General features: G+C 40.5%; 1 long non-coding RNA gene across 2 annotated transcripts in view; it reads left to right on the top strand.

Moving 5' to 3' along the window:
* LOC149978235 (uncharacterized) overlaps positions 1 to 25,162 on the top strand; it is a 1,155,107-nt gene that overhangs the window by 1,125,388 nt on the left and 4,557 nt on the right. Inside the window, exons 1-2 of one of the 2 annotated variants that reach the window (XR_016486223.1) lie at positions 20,676 to 20,801; positions 21,227 to 21,301. The exons of the other annotated variant lie outside the window; for it this stretch is intronic. This is a non-coding gene — a long non-coding RNA (uncharacterized LOC149978235). Of the gene's footprint in view, positions 1 to 20,675; positions 20,802 to 21,226; positions 21,302 to 25,162 lie in introns of those variants that run through there. 2 annotated transcript variants of the gene reach the window in all.

The raw sequence follows: 25,162 nt of genomic DNA, 5'->3' as shown, positions 1-25,162 counted from the left end.
CAATCTCACATTTCAGCAGATTTGGTGTGTTTTTTTTTTGTTTTTGTGTGGCTTAATTGTTCTGAAAATACATACATTTTTGGGGGGCAAACTAAAGAACAATCTTTTGCTATTGGAGCATTGCATTTTTGGCAATGATGTTCTACACTCCTGTTTTTGTTTCCCACGTTTATATACTGTATATAGATATAAAAACAAACGTGTTAACAACCCAATATTGTTATACAGGTTGTCACTGAAATACTTATATTGGTAGCTTTACGATTTTTTTATTAATACCAATGCTGTTTTCTATGCTTCTTTTCACTTAATACTTTGGGATATGTCGTATTTTATGAGTGTTGCCAGATTGGAGTAAAAATATATATTTTTAAAAGTTTTTTACAATTCGGTGTCGATCAAGATATTTGATTGCGGCTAGGGATACATTTTCATGATGGGAAATTCATTCATCAATAAATGTGGGGGAATAAAATATGTTTGGTTTAAATTCCCCTGGTGCAAATGCATGGTATTTGCAACTATAACGAGTCTGGACTATTATTAATTAAGCCATAACAATGCAGTTAAACAAATTAATGTAAAATAATGAATTATGCTGGCTTACATTTATGGCACTTCCAAGGCCATTTCATGATGATTATTACATACTTAGGATATTGAAATGCGGCATATGTCAGCATTGTAGGCCTACTGTCTCTTCCCAGAGGTCTACTAGGCTTTCATGGCATCGGCCGTTACAGCTCACTTTGCCACATATGAGCCCTGGATAGAGTCTCTCTTGCAGATTAGACTTTCTTCTGCTACATTGGCAGCAGTGTTGAGATCGTCCATCTCACGTATAGTTATGTGATCTAGAGGTGGGAAGCATTCTGTTTTTCAACATTGTGTTGGGTGTAATTACATTGATTTATCTAGTGAACAATGGGCGTAACCGATAGAAGTAGTCATTACTGGTGTGATCAAGCCTTACATCAAAGTAGCCTGAAGCTGAATGGAAAGTGCCATGCCCTGACCAGTTATTCAGAAGAAAATTACCAGTGTGGACCCAAAACAAACACTTTCTACACATTTACAAGCAACCTGTTTAAAGTGTTATTACAACCATGGTGTTCTGTTGTTACTGAAGCTTATATAACAAATAACCTGACAATGATCCACATCATATGGGTTGACACATATTGTAAGTGTGTTATGCAGTAGGTTGCAAACTGTAATATGAATCCCTGTTGATCCATCTTGTTCTCATCTGATGAGATGTATCATTATGATACGGTTGTGAAACCCATAGCTGAATGGCTTCAGACTGAGCATTTCTCACTGGAAATCGCTGCTGACATTGGACATACTGTACATGTATTTTACACCATTTTAAAGATACACTTGTTGTAAATCCAGCCACAGTGTCCGATTTCAAAAAGGCTTTATGACGAAAGCACACCAAACGATTATGTTAGGTGAGTGCCTATTCACAGAATAACACATCCATTTTTCCAGCCAAAGAGAGGATTCACAAAAAGCAGAAGTATAGATAAAATTCATCACTAACCTTTGATTATCTTCATCAGATGACACTCATAGGACTTCATGTTACATAATACAAGTATGTTTTGTTCGATAAAGTTCATATTTATATCCAAAAATCTGAGTTTTCATTGGCGCCTTACGTTCAGAAGTTCCAAAACATCCTTTGATTTTGCAGAGAGCCACATCAATTTACAGGAATACTCATAATAAACATTGCTAAAAGCTCCAACTGTTATGCATGGAATTTTAGATGCACTTCTCCTTATTACAAGCGCCATGTCAGATTTCAAAAAACTTTACGGGAAAAGCAAACCATGCAATAATCTGAGTCCGCAGTCAGAGCCCAATCAAGACACAAATATATCCTCCATATTATGCAGTCAACAGAAGTCATAATAAATATTTACTTCCCTTTGCTGATCTTCGTTGGAATGCACTCCCAGGACTCACACAATAAATATTTGTTTTGTTCGTTAATGTCCATCATTTATGTCCAAATACATAATTTTGTAAGTGCGTTTGGTAAACAAATCCAAAGTCACGAAGCGCGTTCACTAAAAGCAGACGAAATGTCAAAAAGTTCCGTAACAGTCAGTAGAAACATGTCAAACGATGTATTGAATCAATCTTTAGGATGTTTTTAACATAAATCTTCAATAATGTTCCAACTGAAGAATTCCATTGTCTTCAGAAGTGCGATGGAACAGAGCTCCCTCTCATGTGAACGCGCATGGTCAGAGCATGGTCAGCTCATGGCAGACCTTCCCTTCTCCTTCGGCCCCAATCATCAGACAAGGTTCTAAAGACTATTGACATCTAGTGGAAGCCTTAGGAAGTGCAACATTACCAATTTCCCACTGTATCTTCAATAGGAACTGAGTTGAAAATCGACCAACCTCAGATTTCCCACTTCCTGGTGGATGTTTTTCTCAGGTTTTTGCCTGCCATATGTGTTCTGTTATACTCACAGACATAATTCAAACAGTTTTAGAAACTTCAGAGTGTTTTCTATCCAAATCTACAAATAATGTATATATTCTAGCTTTTATGGTTTTGTAGCAGGCCGTTTACTCTGGGCATGCTTTTCATCCGGACGTCAAAATACTACCCCCTACCCCAAAGAAGTTAACAAACTATAGTTTTGGAATGTCAGTTAGGACATCTACTTTGTGCATGACACAAGTTATTTTTCCAACAATTGTTTACAGACAGATTATTTCACTTATAATTCACTGGATCATAATTCCTCTGGGTCCAAAGCTTCCATACACTAAATTGACTGTGCCTTTAAACAGCTTGGAAAATTCCAGAAACTGATGTCATGGCTTTAGACACTTCTGATAGGCTAATTATCAGAGGGCTGTTGAAGTCAGAAGTTTACATACACTTAGGTTGGAGTCATTAAAACTCGTTTTTCAACCACTCCACAAACTTTTTGTAAACAAACTATAGTTTTGGCAAGTCGGTTAGAACATCTACTTTGTGCATGACACAAGTACATTTTCCAAGAATTGTTTACAGGCATATTATTTTACTTATAATTCACCGTATCACATTATCTTTAAAAAGCTTGGAGAATCATTTGAGTCATTGGAGGTGTAACTGTGGATGTATTTCAAGGCCTACCTTCAAACTCAGTGCCTCTTTGCTTGACATCATGGGGAAATCAAAAGAAATCAGCCAAAACCTCAGAAAATAAATTGTAGAGCTCCACAAGTCTGGTTCATCCTTGGGAGCAATTTCTAAACGCCTGAAGGTACCACGTTCATCTGTACAAACAATAGTACACAAGTATAAACACCATGGAACCACGCTGCCGTCATACCACTCAGGAAGGAGACGCGTTTGCAAATCAAATCCCAGAACAACAGCAAAGGACCTTTTCAGTCTCCTGAGGGGGAATGGGCTTTGTCTTGCCCTCTTCACGACTGTCTTTGTAAGTTTGGACAATGATAGTTTGTTAGTGATGTGGATACCAAGGAAATTGAAGCTATCAACCTGCTCCACTACAGCCCCGTAGATGAAAATGGGGTTGTGCTCGGTCCTCCCTTTCCTGTAGTCCACAATCATCTCCTTTGTCTTGATCATGTTGAGGGAGAGGTTGTTGTCCTGTTACCACTCTGCCAGGTCTCTGACCTCCTCCCTATAGGCTGTCTTATCGTTGCTGGTGATCAGGCTTTCCACTGCTGTGTCGTAGGCAAACCCAATGACGGTGTTGGAGTCGTGCTTGGCACTTCCTGGTAATCCATCTGGCCCTGCGGGCTTGTGAATGTTGACCTGTTTAAAGGTCTTACTCACATTGGCTGTGGAGAGCGTGATCACACTGTCGTCTGGAACAGCTGATGCTCTCATGCATGTTTCAGTGTTACTTTCCTCAAAGCGAGCATAGAAGTAATTTAGCTCGTCTGGTAGGATTGTATTACTGGGCAGCTCGTGACTGTGCTTCTCTTTGTAGTCTGTAATAGTTTGCAAGCCTGGCCACATCCGACGAGCGTCGGTGCCGGTGTAGTACAATTCAATCTTAGTCGTGTATTGACGTTTTTCCTGTTTGATCTTTCGCTGAAGGGAATAGCGGGGTCCCACACCTTGAAAGTGGCAACTCTACCCTTTAGCTCAGTTCGGATGTTGCCTGTAATCCAACATCAGGCTAAAGATTTGAATATTGGTTTCATCAGACCAGATAATCTTGTTTCTCATGGTCTTGGAGTCTTTATTTGCCTTTTGGCAAACTCCAAGAGGGCTGTCATGTGCCTTTTATTTGAAAAGTGGATCCTTTCTTGCCACTCTACAATAAAGACCTGATTGGTGGAGTGCTGCAGAGTTGGTTGTCCTTCTAGAAGTCTTCTCCCATCTCAACAGATGAACTCTAGAGCTCTGTCAGAGTGACCATTGGGTTCTTGGTCACCTCCCTGACTAAGGCCCTTCTCCCCCGATTGCTCAGTTTGACCAGGCGGCCAGCTCTAGGAAGACTTGGTGGTTCAAAACTTCTTCCATTTTAGAATGACTGTGTTCTTGGGGACTTTCAATGCTGCAGCATTTTTTGGTACCCTTTCCCAGATATGTGCCTCTACATAATCCTGTCTCGGAGCTCTACTGACAATTCCTTCGACATTGCTTAGTTTTTGCTCTGACGTGCACTGTCAACTGTGGAACCTTATGTAGACAGGTGTGTGCCTTTCCAAATCATGACCAATCAACTGAATTTACCATAGGTGCACTCCAATCAAGTTGTAGAAACATTTTAAGAATGAGCTCAATTTCAAGTCTCATAGCAAAGGGTCTGAATACATATGTAAATATGTAAAGTAATTTTAATTATTTATTTTATAAATTTGCAAACATTTCTAAAAACCTTTTTTCACTTTGTCATTATGGGATATTTTGTTTAGATTGATGAGGAAATGTTTTAATTGATTCTATTTTAGAATAAGGATGAAACGTAACAAAATGTGAGAAAAGAGAAGGGGTCTGAATACTTTCCGAATGCACTGTATTACTATTTGTCATTGACTTTTTGTTAATGTGAACCTTAATGATATAAACGAACATTGATAACATGAACCTTGACAGATTTACAAAGGAAAATGTACATAGAATATGCAAAAGTATCCTTATATAATCTGATACACTTTAAGAGCGTCTCTTCCAGGTAACTTACCATGATGCAATGTTTGTGCAAATATGTATAAAAATAACCACTCATTTAGATTCTGGATTGTGTGGTTCTCAACTTGAGGTAGGTAATTAAGAAGTGTTCTGTGTTGTGATCCTTCACTTTACACCTTCCTACCTCCACACCCCAAATTGATCTGCAGAGTGACTGGGTATATTTCTGTATGTTACATCACTTGTGTTCCTTCCTTTTGTCAGTAAATCAAGTATGATATTGTTCTTGCTCCATATTCATGCCATCACATGTAATAAATTATAACGTTGTAGGCTTTGTTGTGTTCGTTGGAAATCATGCGCAGAGAGGAGATAGACGTATGTATTTACCCAATCAGATTACATACAGTATGTGTACAGTAAAGCATTGAAGTAATTACATGGATATTTGTAGATATACAGTTGAAGTCGGAAGTTTACATACACTTAGGTTGGAGTCATTAAAACTTGTTTTTCAACCACTCCACAAATTTCTTGTTAACAAACTATAGTTTTGGCAAGTCGGTTAGGACATCTACTTTGTGCATGACATCTACTTTGTGCAAGTAATTTTTCCAACAATTGATTACAGACAGATTATTTCACTTATAATTCACTGTATCATAATTCCAGTTGGTCAAACGTTTACATACACCAAATTGTCTGTGCCTTTAAACAGCTTGGAAAATTCCAGAAAATGATGTCTTGTAGACCTTCACAAGTCTGGTACATCCTTGGGAGCAATTTCCAAACGCCTGAAGGTACCACGTTAATCTGTACAAACAATAGTATGCAAGTATAAACACCATGGGACCACGCAGCCGTCATACCGCTCAGGAAGGAGACAAATTCTGTCTCCTAGAGATGAACGAACTATGGTGTGAAAACTGCAAGTCAATCCCAGAACAACAGCAACGAACCTTGTGAAGATGCTGGAGGAAACAGGTACAAAAGTATCTATATCCACAGTAAAATGAGTCCTTTATCGACATAGCCTGAAAGGCCGCTCAGCACTGATTCAAAACCGCCATAAAAAAAACAGACTATGGTTTGCAATTGCATATGGGGACAAAGATCGTACTTTTTGGAGACATCTCCTCTGGTCTGATGAAACAAAAATAGAACTGTTTGGCCATAATGACCATGTTATGTTTGTAGGAAAAAGGGGCATGCTTGCAAGCCGAAGAACACCATCTCAACCGTGAAGCACGGAGTGGCAGCATCATGTTGTGTGGGTGCTTTGCTGCAGTAGGGACTGGTGCACTTCACAAAATAGATGGCATCATGAGGGAAGAAAATTATGTGGATATATTGAAGAAACATGTCAGGAATTTAAAGCTTGGTCGCGAATGGGTCTTCCAAATGGCCATTGACCCCAAGCATACTTTCAAAGTTGTGGCAAAATTACTTAAGAACAACAAAGTCAAGGTATTGAAGTAGCCAACACAAAGCCCTGGCCTCAATCATATAAAAAATGTGTGGACAGAACTGAAAAAAGCGTGTGCGTGCAAGGAGGCCTACAAACCTGACTCAGTTACACCAGCTCTGTCAGGAGGAATGGGCCAAAATTCACCCAACTTATTGTGGGAAGCTTGTGGAAGGCTACCCAAAATGTTTGACCCACGTTAAATAATTTAAAGGCAACGCTACCAAATACTAATTGAGTGTATGTAAACTTCTGACCCACTGGGAATGTGATGAAATCTGAAATCTGAAATAAATCATTCTCTCTACTATTATGACATTTCACATTCTTAAAATAAAGTGGTGATCCTAACTGACCTAAGACAAGGAATTTTTACTAGGATTAAATGTCAAGAATTGTGAAAAACTGAGTTTAAATGTATTTGACGAAGGTGTATTTAAACTTCCGACTTCAACTGTATGCACTTGAGTGAGAGCGTTACATTTTGATCAATTTGTGGTCTATCTACCACATTATTATTATACGCTTTATTAAACACCTTAGAAAGAAGTCCTGACTTAAGTGGCACACATTTTTTCCCTATCCTTAGAGTTGTGAAGGAGGTCATGATAACTGACCGCCGCCTCGCACCACAAGCATTTTAGATTCCTGTATTTGGCGGACACTACACCTCCGGCTTCCAAACAGTCTGGGGTGGGGTTTGATTTCAATGTTATGCCACATCCAGTCTGTCACCAGGGCTCAGCTAATTTTGATGCTTGTGGAGAGGGAAATCAGCCTGAATTCATCAAAGGACGGTTGCAGGGTCTTTGGGAGTTGAATAACCACATACTACTTCAATTAACTGGGAAGTATACTGAAGCTTCCTGGAAATTATATTGAGGACATGAGGCTGAGTCGAGTGTTTTCTGGGCTAAACGAGTCAGAGATGTGTTCTTTTGAACATCTAACTGACTAGAGACTGTGATCGATCTTGATCTCCTCTATTGATGAACAGAGGAGATTTGGCTGTCGCAACCTGTTGTGTTTTGTTGATCATTATTGGTGGATTATTATTGTTAACAATATATTAATTATTTATTGGAAAGTATTGCATCCTACAATAGCATGCATCTTGCACTGAGAGGTACTGATTGAGTGCACTGTGTGATGGCAGGTCATATCCCTTCCAATATGAAGTGCCCATCGTTTTCATGTCTACAGTCCTCACATGAACTGGTGCTTAAAGAACCGGAATGAATAAGAAGGTGTAACTTTCTATGAATGTTTTTGGTAAAGCAAGTTATTACTACAGTGCTCAAAAAATTAAGGGAACACTAAAATAACACATCCTAGATCTGAATAAATGAAATATTCTTATTAAATACATTTTTCTTTACATAGTTGAATGTGCTGACAACACAATCACACAAAAATGATTAATGGAAATCAAATTTATCAACCCATAGAGGTCTGGATTTGGAGTCTCACTCAAAATTAAAGTGGAAAACCACACTACAGGCTGATCCAACTTTGATGAAATGTCCTTAAAAAACAAGTAAAAATGAGGCTCAGTAGTGTGTGTGGCCTCCACGTGTCTGTATGACCTCCCTACAAGGCCTGGGCATGCTCCTGAAGAGGTGGCAGATGGTCTTCTGAGGGATCTCCTCCCAGACCTGGACTAAAGCATCCGCCAACTCCTGGACAGTCTGTGGTGCAACGTGGCGTTGGTGGATGGAGCGAGACATGATGTCCCAGATGTGCTCAATTGGATTCAGGTCTGGGGAACGGGCGGGCCAGTCCATAGCATCAACGCCTTCCTCTTGCAGGAACTGCTGACACACTCCAGCCACATGAGGTCTAGCATTGTCTTGCATTAGGAGGAACCCATGGCCAACCGCACCAGCAAATGGTCTCACAAGGGGTCTGAGGATTTAATCTCAGTACCTAATGGCAGTCAGGCTACCTCTGGCGAGCATATGGAGGGCTGTGTGGCCCCCCAAAGAAATGCCAACCCACACCATGACTGACCCACCGCCAAACTGGTCATGCAGGAGGATGTTGCAGGCAGCAGAACGTTCACCACGGCGTCTCCAGACTCTGTCACAGACTCACATGTGCTCAGTGTGAACCTGCTTCCATCTGTGAAGAGCACAGGGCGCCAGTGGTGAATTTGCCAATCTTGGTGCCCTCTGGCAAATGCCAAACATCCTGCACTGTGTTGGGCTGTAAGCACAACCCCCACCTGTGGACGTCCGGCCCTCATTACCACCCTCATTGAGTCTGTTTCTGACCGTTTGAGCAGATACATGCAGATTTGTGGCCTGCTGGAGGTCATTTTGCAGGGCTCTGGCAGTGCTCCTCCTTGCACAAAGACGGAGGTAGCGGTCCTGCTGCTGGGTTGTTGCCCTCCTACGGCCTCCTCCACATCTCCTGATGTACTGGCCTTTCTCCTGGTAGCGCCTCCATACTCTGTACACTACGCTGACAGACACAGCAAACCTTCTTGCCACAGCTCGCATTGATGTGCCATCCTGGATGAGCTGCACTACCTGAGCCACTTGTGTGGGTTGTAGACTCCGTCTCATGCTACCACTAGAGTGAAAGCACCGCCAGCATTCAAAAGTGACCAAAATATCAGCCAGGAAGCATAGGAACTGAGAAGTGGTCTGTGGTCACCACCTGCAGAACCACTCCTTTATTGGGGGTGTCTTGCTAATTGCCTATAATTTCCACCTGTTGTCTATTTCATTTGTACAACAGTATGTGAAATTTATTGTCAATCAGTGTTGCTTCCTAAGTGGACAGTTTGATATCACAGAGGTGTGATTGACTTGGAGTTACATTGTGTTGTTTAAGTGTTCCCTTTATTTTTTTGAGCAGTGTATATTTGGTTTATAAAGCAATGATTTTTAACCTCATCTTGATGTCTCCATACATAAATTATTCTAAACATTATGGCACTCTTTGGCCATTACATAGCAGTGAATGTTCTGTGTTGGGTTGGTAATAATTAGAAATTGCAATTATAGCACTTACATTCAATTTCTTCCTTTCCTATTGTTAGACAGATTTAGAGCAGGTGTAAAAACTATGACTTTGTGTGACGCTAGTCATAAATAACAATGATTTGGTCTTTAGAAGACCAAAACAATTTCAGCCTTAAATTACATACCCAAATCTAACTGCCTGTAGGTCAGGACCTGAAGCAAGGATATGTATATTATTGATACCATTTGAAAGGAGAATGTAGGAGAATATAACACATATCTGGTTAAAGATAATACAAACAAAAAAACATGTGTTTTTTGAAATGCAAGCGAAAGGCCATAATATCATATAGGTGTTCAGGGACAATTTAGATTTTGACAGCAGGGGTTCAAACTGTAGAACCCAGTTCCTAGATGTGAATATAAAAATGGATTTTATCAAACAAAACTGTGCTACCTTTTATCTCTGGGATCCTCAGGATGACAAATCAGAGCAAGATTACTGAATGTAAGTACATGATTTAACATTAGAGGTCAATGTATCAAACCAGTTGCCGTGATAATTTGTTGTTGTTGTTGTGCAGTCTCGTCAAACAATAGCATGGTAATTTTTTACTGTAATAGCTACTGTAAATTGGACACTGCAGTTAGATTAACAAGAATGTAAGCTTTCTGCCCATAAAATATATATCTATGTCCTGGAAAGTTTGCTGTTACTTACAAAGTCATTCTAGGCACATTAGTGCACATTAGCAACAACCGATCCCGTAGATCTTAACCACTCCATAAAAGTGTGCTGCTACTTTTGAATTTAACTGAAGTAACCTTGTGACACATTATTTCCTTTGACAAATGTGGAGTATACTGTGCTACATAACCTTTTGCCACTGACTGTTAACCAAGGTGCATCTTTTAAAGGTAATGTTCCCGTGTTCATGGAGATCCCATTCACCGTAAACCAGCCTGTCTTCAGAGCAATACTAAACATATTTTACATATTTCTGAGCTCCTCCAAGAAGTATGATACCTACTAATGGTCTTGTTTCTTTAGACAGAATTTAAAGTAGGGCGGTTGGTTGGAGAGGATGGATGGATGTAATCCGCAACCGTCTAGTAATCCCAAGGTTGCGTGTTTAAGTTGCACTTTCCCCTTATTCTAAACTTAACCCAATTCACATAACCTGCAGCATAAATGAACCTAACTTTTGTTGTTTCAGTTCTAACCTTTCACGTAAATTTTCCTAACCTTTGTCCGTTAGTTCACCAATCCACCAACGTAAATTCTCCCTGTGATCACGTTGGGTAAACAATGGACATGTCAGCTCAATATGAAAATGACCTTTAAATGTCAAGCGCGCTGCAACATAGGATTGGATTGAATCCCTGCCCAAATGAAATACTACAGGGAAAAAACGGCAGATTGAGGGAAAATACCGGCATTTTAAAAATACTTTCTCTTCAACTTTCTCCCAGTCTCACAAGTGTTTACTTTTAAATATTCTTCGATTGAAATTAACCCTGTTTTAATCAATCATTTTAGTCAACATTCATCTCAACATCCCATCCCTGAGGACAGATCGATCTCTGAGGACATTCATGCTTGTTAGTTTCCATGGCACAAAGCTCATCGTCACTGCCATGGTTCACTCAGTGAGAGATGGGCGTTGAGACAGGAGGTAATGTGTTTGGGGGGAAGAGAGTTTAGACAGGATGGACAGAAAGGGAAAGCAGTCCTTGACTCCTCATTCAGGCCTGTGACAAGAGTAAGCCAATGCGACAGAATCATTCCTCTTACTCTCTTCCCACCTTTCATCCAGCCAAGGATGAGCGGAAAGGAGATGGGTAATTTGTGGAGCAACTGAAGTGCTCTGCAGCATATTGATCCCTGTCTCACTGTGGTGGTATCCAGGACCAAAAGGGCTGCCAGTAACGCAATGTGGCACCAACCAAAAGAGTGGATGAAGAGGGGTCATATCTACCACATAGTCTGTGTAGAAATGATAATGACCTACCTAGTCTTTTTACTCTGTCCAGCTTGCTAACAGTCATCGAAACAAAAGCTAGACAGTCAGGGTGCATCAAATAGTGATGGATAGAGTACAAGCATTTGCAAATTTTGACTGTGAGGAACTATAACCAATTTTAAGTAGTTTCCTTTTCACTACATTTAACACCTGATTTTCATCTCAAAAGGTCAGTGGAGTCTCCTCAGAGGAAAAAGGAGAGGACTTTTTAGATTAAACTATACAAAATATTTTCACGTCATCAAATACCTGATTAAAACACATTGGCTTGAAAGGAAGGTCTGCAGTAGTCTCAACAGCACCCTCTTGGTTGGGATCGTGGAGTAGCCGGAGGACAGCTACTTTCTGTCCTCTTCTGGCCACATTGACTTCAATACAAAACCTACGAGGCTTGTGCTCCTCACCCCCATAGACTTACATTGTAATTATGGCGACATCCAGAGGACGATCTCCAACCTTGCTGCTAAAGTCAACACGGCAAAATGATGTTTTATGCACAAAGGTCATGACTAAGTGTCTTAATAGTAATTTTCAAAACTGACATTCCTATGGGAGATGTCTTTCTGAGCTGGACGTCTGTTAAACTGCAGTACGGAATCGAACGCGTGCTTCCAGAATGTAACCCTGGCCACTTATCCCAGATTTGATGCACCTGTACTGACCTCGCATTCTGGATGATAGCGGTGTGAACAGGCAGTGGCTCGGGTGGTTGTTGTCCTTGATTATCTTTTTGGCCTTCCTGTGACATCAGGTGCTGTAGGTGTCATGGAGGGTAGGTAGTTTGCCCCCAGTGATGTGTTTTGCAGACCGCACAACCCTCTGGAGAGCCTTGCGATTGAGGTTGGTGCAGTTGCCGTACCAGGCTGCTCTCGATTGTGCATCTGTAAGAGTTTGTCAGGGTTTTGGGTGACAAGCCTAATGTCTTCAGCCTCTTGAGGTTGAAGAGGTGCTGTTGCGCCTTCTTCACCACTCTGCCTGTGTGGGTGGACCTTCAGTTTGCCTGTGATGTGTATGCCAGCAACTTAAAACGTTCCACCTTCTCCACTGCTGTCTCTTTGATGTGGATAGGGGGGTGCTCCCTCTGCTGTTTCCTGAAGTCCACGATCATCTCCTTTGTTTTGTTGACGTTGAGTGAGAGGTTGTTTTCCTGACACCACACTCCGAGTGCCCTCACCTCCTCCCTGCAGGATGTCTCGTCGTTGTTGTTGATCAAGCCCACTACTGTTGTGTCGTCTGCAAACTTGATGATTGAGTTGGAGGCATGCATGGCCACGCAGTCGTAGGTGAACAGGGATTACAGGAGTGCGCTGAGCACACACCTTTGTGGGGCCCCAGTGTTGAGGGTCAGCAAAGTGGAGATGTTTTTTCTACCTTCACCACCTGGTCAGAAAGTCTGGGACCCAGTTGCAAAGGGCGGGGTTGAGACTCAGGGCCTCCAGATTGATGAGGAACTTGGAGGGTACAATGGTATTGAATGCGGAGCTGTAGTCAATGAACAGCATTCTTACATAGGTATTATTTTTGTGCAGATGGGATAGGGCAGTGTGCAGTGTGATGGCGATTGCATACAACCAACCCAAGGCGGCAAAGATAACTGAACTAAATGACTATCACTCACTTCTGTCATCATGATCATATCACCACCACCTTACTGGCCTCCCTAGACCCACTTCAGTTGTCCTCATGATGACAGAAGTGAGTGCTAGTCATTTAGTGCAGTTATCTTTGCCTTCTTGGGTACAGGAACAATGGTAGCCATCTTGGAAGCATGTGGGGACAACAGACTGGGATAGGGAGTGATTGAATATGTCCGTAAACACACCAGCCAGCTGGTCTGCTTCTAGGGATGCCGTCTGGGTCAGCAGCCTTGCGAGGGTTAACATGTTTAAATGTTTTACTCACGTCAACCACTGAGAGGGGTTGGAGTCTTTGTTTTCCGCAACGGTGGCACTGTATTATCCTCAAAGCGGGCAAAATAGGTGTTTAGTTTGTCCGGAAGCGTGACGTCGGTGTCCGTGACATGGCTGTTTTTGGTTTTGTAGTCCGTGATTTCCTGTAGATTCTGCCACATACGTCTTGTGTCTGAGCCGTCATTTTGCTTGTTTGGTTGCCTTGCGGATGGAAAAACTACACTGTTTATATTCAGCCATATTTCCAGACCGATTTCCATGATTAAATGCAGTGAATCGCACTTTGTTTTGCTTTCAGTTTTGCGCAAATGCCACCATCCATCCACAGTTTCTGGTTAGGGTAGGTTTTAATAGTCGCAGCAGATACAACATCTCCAATGCACTTCTTTATAAATGCACTCACCGAGTCAGCGTATAGGTCAATGTGTTTCTCTGAGGCTGACCGGAACATATTCAGTTTGCGTAATCAATACAATCTTGAAGCATGGCTTCCGATTGGTTAGACCAGCATTGAATGGTTCTCGTTAATGGTACATCCTCTATGAGTTTCTGCCTAAAAGACGGTACGAGCAAGATGACGTCATGGTCAGATTTGCTGAAGGGAGGGCGTGGGAGGGCTTTGTATGCGTCGCGGAAGTTAGAGTAGCAGTGGTCGAGAGTATTAGCGCTGCGTGTCGTGCAATCAATATGCTAACAGAATATAGGTCGCCTTGTTCCCAAATTTGCATTGTTAAAATCCCCAGCTACAATAAATGCAGCCTCCTGATATATTGTTTCCAGTTTACATAGAGTCCAGTGAAGTTCCTTGAGGGCCGTCTTGGTGTTCTCTTGAGAGGGAATGTGCGCATGTGACTAACTGATGAGAATTCTCCCGCACTTCCTCTTCCCAGAGAGGTGTTTATCTCTGTTTGCACGATGCATGGAAAAGCCGGTGGCTGAACTGATTCCAACAGCATATCCCGAGAGAGGCATGTTTGCAGTGGTTTAAAAAATATACCTTTTTTACTTTACTGTATTTACACATTAATCGCTGGAGAACGTCTTTTTGGGCAGCCATCCAGACCTAGATGAAGACCGAATGCGCCCCGAATGGCAAAATTAGTTTGACACCCGACCCCTGCTCTAAACAAACTGCATGATGTCATATGGTGATCACATGTTGTGGTACTGTCAGTTGCTATGGCAAACACTAGCTAATGTACTTGGAAAACACAACACCACTTATCTCATGATATATCCAAGGTTCATTTTCTGCTAATAATTGTATGGCAAATGTTCTTGGAATATTCACGTCAGAGCTGTGTTGGTTATTGACATAGCAATTCATGGCTGTATCACCAGAGTAACTGACAGGACATCTGATTATCCTTTAATACAGTAGCCATCTAAACTATACAGGGGGCATATGTACAATTTATTAGTGTCAGTCTGTTTATTATCATCTGGTAGCTCCAGCCATGTGTATTTCTGTAGCAGCAATACTGTCATGTCCGTCATATGGAGGAGACCAAGGCGCAGGGTGGTAGGCGTACATACTTCTTTAATTAAGAAAGAACACTGAACAAACTATACAAAACAACAAAATGAACCGTGACGCTAATATGAGAAGTGCAGAACAGGCAACTAAACATAGAATAGAACCCACGAAACCAAAAGGGAAAATGGAAACCTAAATTGGGGATCCTATCAGAGACAACGATAAACCGCTGTCTCTGATTGGGAACCAATTCAGGCCACCATAGACCTACAATATGCCTAGACGAACAAACACCCCTAGACATACAAAAACCCTAGACAAGACAAACAAGGATACCCACCCTAGATAACTAAGGTCAGGGCGTGACAAATACAGAATGTCTTAACATCTGAGGTGGAAGAATGGACTAGAAAACTCTGCATTGTCTTGTTATCTGCAAATAATCATGCATGTCTCTGCTGTCTCGCTACACTATGAGCAAATCGACCCCTCGTCCGATGCTTTAGTGATTCTCTCCTGAGAAGCACATTAGATTGTAATGCAAAAAATGCTTTGTCATTCCAGATCTTAAATTTCTTACAGAGTTAGGTGATGATTTCTTAATGTGAGAAAGATGCAGTTGCATTTTCTCGCTCGACACTGTCACCGTATTGTCATGCAAGATAAGTTAAATCGAGTACATGCTTAAAGGGTAGGTAGCATAAATGTAACCACATGTAACATATGAATTAGCATTAGTATATGCATCAAAAGTCCCAATGCAAAGTTACACCTCACTTTTCTATTTTTGGTGTTATTACATCAACATTTAGAAGAATGCCCAAGTTATGTCGGAGAGAAAAAAATTATGGGATATGATTTAACATCCAAGCCAGAATATTCCCTATAATGTAAACTCCAACAGAAATAACTTCAAATGTACACTACCGGTCAAAAGTTTTAGAACACCTACTCATTCAAGGGTTTTTCTTTAGTTTTACAATTTTCTACATTGTAGAATAATAGTGAAGACAACAAACTATGAAATAACATGTAGTAACCAAAATAGTGTTAAACAATCAAAATATATTTTATATTTGAGATTCTTCAAATAGCTACCCTTTGCCTTAATGACAGATTTGCACACTCTTGGCATTCTTTCAACCAGCTTCACCTGGAATGTTTTTCCAACAGTCTTGAAGGAGTTCCCACATCTGAGCAGTTGTTGGCTGCTTTTCCATCACTATCTCATCCCAAACCATCTCAATTGGGTTAAGGTCGGGTGATTGTGGAGGCCAGGTCATCTGATGCAGCACTCCATCACTCTCCTTGGTAAAATAGCTGTTACACAGCCTGGAGTTGTTTTGGGTCATTGTCCTGTTGAAAAACAAATGATAGTCCCACTAAGCCCAAACGAGATGGGATGGCGTATCGCTGCAGAATGCTGTGGTAGCCGTGTTCTTGAATTCTAAATAAATCACAGACAGTGTCACCAGCAAAGCACCCATGCTTTACGGTGGGAACCACACATGTGGAGATCATCCGTTCACCAACACCACGTCTCACAAAGACACGGCGGTTGGAACCAAAAATCTCAAATTTGGACTCCAGACCAAAGGACACATTTCCACCAGTCTAATGTACATTGCTCATGTTTCTTGGCCCAAGCAGGTATTTTCTTATTATTGGTCTCCTTTGTTAGTGGTTTCTATGCAGCAATTTGACCATAAAGGCCTGATTCACACAGTCACCTCTGTTAATTGAACTGTATGAAGCATATATTTGGGCTGCAATTTCTGAGGCTGGTGACTGTAATGAACTTATCCTTTGCAGCAAAGGTACCGCTGGGTCTTTCATTCCTGTGGCGGTCCTCATGAGAGCCAGTTTCATCATAGCGCTTGATGGCTTTTGTGACTGCACTCGAAGAAACTTGAAAAGTTCTTGAAATGTTCCATATTGACTGATCTTCTTGTCCTAAGTAATGATGGAATGTCATTTCTCTTTGCTTATTTGAGCAGTTCTTGCCATAATATGGACTTGGTATTTTACCAAATAGGGCTATCTTCTGTATACCACCCCTACCTTGTCACAACACTAGTTGAAATAAAGATGTAAATCCCGAACACAATCCTCTCATCACCTCCCACCATAGCTATCAAATACCACTGCTATCAGGTAGGGAAGTAAACACAAGGCTTATCTCATCTCTGAAACATCTTTAGGTCTTTAGGTGCTCAAATGAATTAAGGAAAGAAATTCCACAAATTAACTTTTAAGAATGCATACCTGTTAATTGAAATGCATTCCAGGTGACTACCTCATGAGCTGGTTGAGAGAATTCCAAGAGTGTGCAAAGCTGTCATTAAGTCAAAGGGTGGCTATTTGAATAATCTCAAATATGTCACCGGCTTTCTAGCCATCACCGCTCCATTTATCCATTTGTTTTGTCTTGTTCCCTGCACACCTGGTTTTCATTCCCAAATCACACCACATGTATGTATTCCTCTGTTCCCCCTCATGTCTTGGTGTGAGATTGTTTTGTGTTACATGTCTATTTTGACGTGCTATACTGGTATGCGTTTATTTCCGTGTTTTATTTCATAGGTATGTTTATTTGTTTGTACATAATTATTGTGACTGTTTGCGCGGTTTGCACTTTTACCAATTGGCTGGAGGTTTCGACGCAGTGGCGTCCGTCTGTTGGTTTCGCCTGCCCTAATAAAGTGTGCGCCTGTTCACAACTTTCTGCTCTCCTGCACCTGACTCCGCTCCCAGTACCCACACCGTTGACAAGTAGTGTATATATTCAAATGAAACCAAATTAAACCAAAATTGACTACTGGTTTAAATTGTATATTCAGCCAACGTACAAGATACTTTATGAATGTATTGTTACAAATAACTTGCAATGTTGCTTGCCAAAATGCCTTCTAACATTAGCCCTACTAGCCTGTTAACTATAATTTAGCACTGAAGGAGTCAGCCAGTTGCTATTAACACCTAGCTTACACCTACATTAAAGCAAACCAAAGTTTTGGAAATAAATGTCACCATCTAACCATTTATCAAAGAATTTTAGCTATCTGCAATTATCTTAGCCAGCTATCTAGCCAGCCAGCTTACACTAGCTATTTAGCCAACTAACTATTAGCCTAACCAGCCTAGCCAAGCAACATTGTTATTGTCGGCAAGCTAAAGCCCAACTACTGGAGACCAGCTAGAACATAACTAACACAACACAACTAAAACATAACCACAGATTGAAAGCAAAGAGAGAGCAGACACTTACAGATGGATGGTTGGTGACCATCCTATGGTAAACTTTTAAAAGAGTGCAGGCTGAGTTAACTACCAAAGCCATGGGGAGGCAGGCCCGAAATCTAAAATAGATCGATTCCAGATGTCAGTCAGCTAGCGCGCTAGGCCAAGGTAGAAAATTTGACAAGACTCCCGTAGCCTACTTCACAGATAAAATGCCATAAAGTTGACAAAACAAAAAGGAAAACAGATGTAGTAACACACTATAGAACAAGCAGGTATGATTTTCTCTTTTGTTTTGAGGCCACGGCAAGAAAGCACCAGAGTCTGCCATGCTATCAAAGTCTGTGACTAACATGAGGTGTGGCTAATGCTAGCCAGCTTGAGCTATTTACCGAGCTAGCATACAAACGTGGTAGCACAGATCCCCCATATGACATTGCAAAATAATGCATTGTGGGTAGTTTAGAAGTTATCCGGAAAGAAGTTAATACATTTGTAATAACACAAAAACTGTTCATACTTATCGGTAACCAGATCGTGACTACAACTACATTTCTACGTTTTTGAGCACACTGTGTTGTTTCATTGGTGAGTTAAAACGTATGCATCCTACCCATTTTTATTAAATATTTTATTTATCCGTTATTTTACCAGGTAAGTTGACCTAGAACATGTTCTCATTTACAGCAACGACCTGGGGAATGGTTGCAGGGGAGAGGAGGGGGATGAATGAGCCAATTGTAAACTGGGGATTATTAGGTGACCATGATGGTTTGAAGGCCAGATTGGGATTTTAGCCAGGACACCGGGGTTAACTCTTATGATAAGTGCCATGGGATCTTTAATGACCTCAGATAGTCAGGACACCCATTTAACGTCCCATCCGAAAGACGGCAGCCTACACAGGCCATTAACTGAATGAACAACAAAAACGGAATGCAATGCGACATTTTATGAAATAGTTTGGGGAATGGCGTCGTAAAATGATGTGATTGCAGTTAGTCCTATGCGGGGCTGCAGGTATTGACCCCCCCCCCCCCCCCCCCCCCCAAGAGTGAACCGATAGCTTAAACGGTAGGCGCGAGGAATGTGCATGATATTATGCCATACTTAATACTTATAGGCTCTCAGTTAAATAGGCACATGGCTTATAGGAAAGAGGAGGAGAAACAAGATGCTATACTGATACATTTGTATTTATTCCCACTATGCCCGTAGAATAGGAAACTAAGTGTATTATGTTATGCTTACTGGATGAAGTTAAACAAGCATTCTGACCAGCCTTTCTGATTGAACTTTCGTAAGTGACATTTCACTCGAGTTCAGGCTTAAGTGAATGAACAACAAAAACTAAATGCAATATAACATTTTATTAAATAGTTTGGGGGCCTCGTCTCCAAGGGAAGATCATCTGAGCCAGATGATATGATGGCAGGATGCCCTATGCAGGGCTGCAGGCATAAAAAAGAACAAGTTACTTACCAGGGAAAAGGGACTCAACAAAGCGACAATTGGATCTAAAGATTGAAAGCGATAATGAATTAGATGTAAAAGAGATGCATGCAAGGAATAGAAAAAAAGTGAGATTATCCATGCATTCTAATATCATTAATATAATGATAGCTAGGAAAGCACAACACGTTAAGGGAAAGACTAGGCCCGTGGGCTACACACATGAAACCAAAAATATAGCCTATACTGCAAATGCGTGCTAGATCCATGCAACATCAACATGACATGGTAAAAATAGACCTATGATGAGTGAATAAGATTGACATCAGTAAGCATTTAATTGAACTGTGAAGCCTACACCATGTATTTCACAGGAGGCTGTTGAGGGTAGGACAGCTCAATAATAGTGTTGTGAATGGAATGGTATCAAACACGTTAACAGTGTTTGTGATGTGTTTGATACCATTCCATTCACTCCGTTCCAGCCATTACTAAGAGCCCGTCCTCCCCAATTAAGGTGCTACCAGCCATGTGACATCTGTCCTGTACATATGACAAGAACTTTCATTTGATCGATTTATTTAGGCATGATAGCAGCTACAATTGAGGCTAACTTATAATAACCAGAGCCGCAGGAAAAAGTGTGGCGAGACAGCCTTTGCCCCAGTACTTTTCAATCTGGTGTGGCACCGCCACACCGCTTTCAAACAGCATCACCGAACGTGTTTACCAGACATTCATTTGTTCACGTCATAGAAAACTTATAACTCTTATTGAACATTAAGAAAACTGGCATTTCTAATTGGACAAGTTGACATAGTACCTCCCCCAATTTTAGCCCGTTTGCCTCCATTTTGTCTTGTGCATGCAACCCTGTCCCTGGGATTTCCGAACACGGTCATCCCCACGCTCTCTGTGACAGGTGGATTCACTTGTAAGTCACAGTGGTCTCCTAGCTACAGCCAACAGAGCCTCATCAACCACGCCTCAACAACTGTTCTTCACTCACAGTCCTCTCTGGTCTGTGGAATCTAACTTTGTGGCTGTGTAATCTAGTGGAAACCCTCCTCTCCTGCCTGCCTGGTTGCCTGCCTCATGAGAGAGCAAAAACACATTTTACTGGAAAACAAGGTATGCGTTGATAAAAGCAGTTAATAGTCATCCTCTAAAATCAGTGTTCCAATCTATAGCTAGTTTTAAAAGAATTTTATAAGTAAAAAATATTCTATTTCCGCCACAGAGCAGTCTACACGGAGAATATGAACACGTGTGTCCAACCATAACAGGTGGATGGCTAATGCATAAAGAGAAAATGTATGGATTATAGCACAACCATAATTTACAGAGACATGCAGCCATCATGGCATCAGCCATTTTTGACTAGCTAGTGCATAGTGACACCTGTTGATATAAACTGGTAAGGCAGGTTTGGTTAGAATAGAGTGCTGGAGAATGAGTGACATTCAATAAAATATACTTAATGAAAAATGGGATATTATTTTAAAAGAACATGTTTAAAGTTGTTGATTTAATGATTGGATAAATGAATTTTACAGCCAATAGATTTGTACAGTGAGCAGCAGGGACCAAACCTCTGGTCGGTCCAATGGAGACCAGGACAACAACACAGGGTTAGTGGTTTTATGACTTACAAATAAAACTTTGTTTACAAAGTCTACTGGTGTTAAAACCTGTTTGGGATAGGGGGCAGCATTTTCACTTTTGGATGAAATGTGTGTCCAGAGTAAACTGCCTCCTACTCAGTCCCAGATGCTAATATGTGCATATTATCAGGCGAAAACCTGAGAAAAATCCAACCAGGAAGTGGGAAATCTGAGCTTGGCCTACTGAATACACAGTGTCTATGGGGTCAGGTTGCACTTCCTAAGGCTTCCACTAGATGTCAACCGTCTTTAGAAATGTGTTTCAGGCTTGGGAGTGGGGAATGGGAGCTGAATGAGTCAGTGGTTTGGCAGAGTGTCTCAGGCTCGTGACATGCGGTCCCGACAGAGTTAGCTCTCGTTCCAGTGCTTTTCTACAGACAATGAAATTCCCCGGTTGGAACATTATTGATGTTTTATGTTAAAAACATCCTAAAGATTGATTCCATACATCGTTTGACATGTTTCTACAACCTGTAACATAACTTTGAGTTTTTGTCTAGACGTAGTGCTCGCGCCTCATGAAGATGGATTAATGGGCTGAACACGCTAACAACAAGTGGCTATTTGGACATAAATGATGGACTTTATGGAACAAATCAGTAATTTATTGTCGAACTTGGATTCCTGGTAGTGCATTCTGATGAAGATCATCAAAGGAAAGTGAATATTTATAAAGTTATTTCTAACTTCTGTTGACTCCAACATGGTGGATATTTCTTTGGCTGGATTGGGCTCTGAGCGCCGTCCTCAGATTATGCTTTTTCCGTAAAGTTTTAAAAAAATCTGACACAGCGGTTGCATTAACCTCTCTGGGATGTGGGACGCTATCATCTCACCTGGCCAAAAGCCATGGAAAATACAGAGCACAAATTCAAATAAATTACTATAAATATCAAACTTTCTTAAATCACACTTGCAAGATAGCGAAATAAAGCTACACCTGTTGTGAATCCAGCCAACATGTCAGATTTCAAAAATACTTTTCGGAGAAAGCAAACGATGCTATTATCTGATAATAGCACCTCCGTAAACAAAGAAAGAAAAGCATATTTCAACACTGCAGGCGCGACACAAAACGCAGAAATAAAAATATAATGAATGCCTTACCTTTGACGAGCTTCTTTTGTTGGCACTCGAATATGTCCTATAAACATCACCAATGGTCCTTTTGTTTGATTAATTCCGTCGATATATATCCAAAATGAATTTGGATTTTGGCGCGTTTGATCCAGAAAAACACCGGTTCCAACTTGCGCAACATGACTTCAAATTATCTCAAACTTTACCTATAAAAACATTTCAAACTTCTTTTGTAATACAACTAGGTATTTTTTTACGTAAATAATTAATACAATTGAAGACGGGATGATCTGTGTTCAATACAGGAGGAAAACACGTGACCAGAAACTAGCTTTCTGGTCACGTGCCTCTAACAGTACACTTCAAGTGAGCCTCGTTCAAGATGGCAGTACTTCTTATTACACAAAGGAAAAACCTCAACCAATTTCTAAAGACTGTTGACATCTAATGGAAGCGATAGGAACTGCAAGAAGGTCCCTTAGAAAATGGAAACCCATTGAAAATAGAGTGACCTCAAAAAAATAAACATCTGAACGGTTTGTCCTAGGGGTTTCGCCTGCTAAATAAGATCTGTTATACTCACAGACATGATTCAAACAGTTTTAGAAACTTCAGAGTGCTGTCTATCGAAATCTACTAATAATATGCATATCTTAACTTCTGGGGATGAGTAGCAGGCAGTTGAATTTGGGCATGCATTTCATCCGGATGTGAAAATACTCCTGTCACCAAAAAGTTAAGGAGAAGTCTGTCTTTAATTCTGTGTATAACACTTGCATCTTTTATCATTGTTTATTATGAGTATTTCTGGGATTTGATGTGGCTTTCTGCAAAATCACAGGATGTTTTGGAATCAAAAAATTACTGCACGTTACGTGCCAATGTAAACTGAGACTTTTGGATATAAATATACACATTATCGAACAAAACATACATGTATTGTGTAACATGATGTCCTATGAGTGTCATCTGATGAAGATCACCAAAGGTTAGTTATTAATTGTATCTATATTTCTGCTTTTTGTGACTCCTCTCTTTGGCTGGAAAATGGCTGTGTGTGTTTTCTTGACTTGGCTCTGACCTAACATAATCATATGTTGTGCTTTCGCTGTAAAGCCTTTTTGAAATCTGATTGGCGGATTAACAAGAAGTTTATCTTTCATATGCTGTATTGGACTTGTTAATGTGTGTAAGGGAACACCCCCCTGAAATGAACAAAAATGAATGGGAACATATTGGCACTGTACGAACTATATACACAGTGTCCAATACCACTCAATTGGACGTTGTTTCATTCAAAGTTGATTGCAAATGCCATATGGCAAAAAGTGTAACACTGCAAAAATCCAATAGATGGCGAGTGTGCTCCTCCGTATCTTTTCATATTGCAAATGTAACACAAGTCAAGACCCGAGAGTAAAATTTTGAAAATGTGTTTTTTCAAAAACGTATCACCCCCTCAAAAAAGTGTTTTCTGGACCGTTTTCGCAATTCTTTCGATTTTTCTTATCAATTACACATGTATAAGAACTGTATCAACATACTTTAGTCATATTTTATTATAATTCTTTATTTATGTTTTACTTGTCCATAAGGCATATGTTTTTTCCATTTGCAAAATGATTTCATAGGAAGTCAAAAGTCGAAAATGTGCACATTTTTTTAAAAACGTATCACCCTCTTAAAGTGCTTTCAGGACCGTTTTACGAAATACTTTAGATTTTTTGTCAATTACACATGAATAAGAACTGTATGAACATACTTTTGCCATTTGATTATCTTTTTTTATGTTTTACTTGTCCATAAGGCATATGTTTTGTTCATTTGCAATATGATTTCCTAGGAAGTCAAAAGTCACTTTTTTTGCCAAATGCCATAAGAAATGTCCAAATGCAAAATGTAAGATTTGAAAGTTCCAAATCAGGATGTTATGTCCATTTGCCATGTACGATCAATGGAAGTCAGTTTATGAACCCAAAAGTCTGTGAACCATGTCCAACAGGCATTTATACTGCCAAAATTATATATAGCACCATGTTAAGCCATGAATCAACCTAGATGGTATTTTTGTCATGTATGATCAGGGAGAAGTGGGACTGTAGTTTAAAGATTTTTTTTGAAAACTTCCAAAATGACAAGGATGGGCACGGGTGGGGGGTGCTCCCTACCCAACCTTGCTACCCCGTAATGGCATTAAAATGTGCTCCTAGTAACCCATTCCAATCACCATGTTTGAATGTGCTTTTACCATCACAAATTTGTCATGCTAAAAAATACTGCAGAAATGCAAAATTGACCTGGCCTGATGAATTCAGGATGGCCGGGCAGTGATAGTGGTTCCTCTCCATCACTCGTTGTGTTGATTTCATCATGTCCATTTGGTGATGTTTTTTCACTCTTGAATCATATTGCAAATGCACGGTGTATTTGCAATATGTTTCAATGGGCATTTATCATCACAAATTTGTCATGCTCAAAAATACTGCAGAAATGCAAAACTGACTGACCTGATGAACTCGGGATGGTCAGGCAGTGATAGTGGTTCCTCTCCATCACTCCTTGGTTTTGATTTCAGAATGCCATTTTGGTGATGGTCGCTCACTGTTTAAACATATTGAAAATTTACAAAATTCAGCCAGCAAGTCAGTGTCCATCAGTAAATTAGATATCATTCTGACACCAAACTGATACAAACTGACACCACACCCACTTTTTCCAACTCATTTAGAAGCCAACTATCACATATTT

Source organism: Oncorhynchus mykiss, chromosome 14 (assembly GCF_057628025.1).
Source record: "Oncorhynchus mykiss isolate SJ-2025 chromosome 14, ASM5762802v1, whole genome shotgun sequence".
Lineage (NCBI taxonomy): Eukaryota > Metazoa > Chordata > Actinopteri > Salmoniformes > Salmonidae > Oncorhynchus > Oncorhynchus mykiss.
This window is presented reverse-complemented; position numbering and strand designations above follow the sequence as displayed.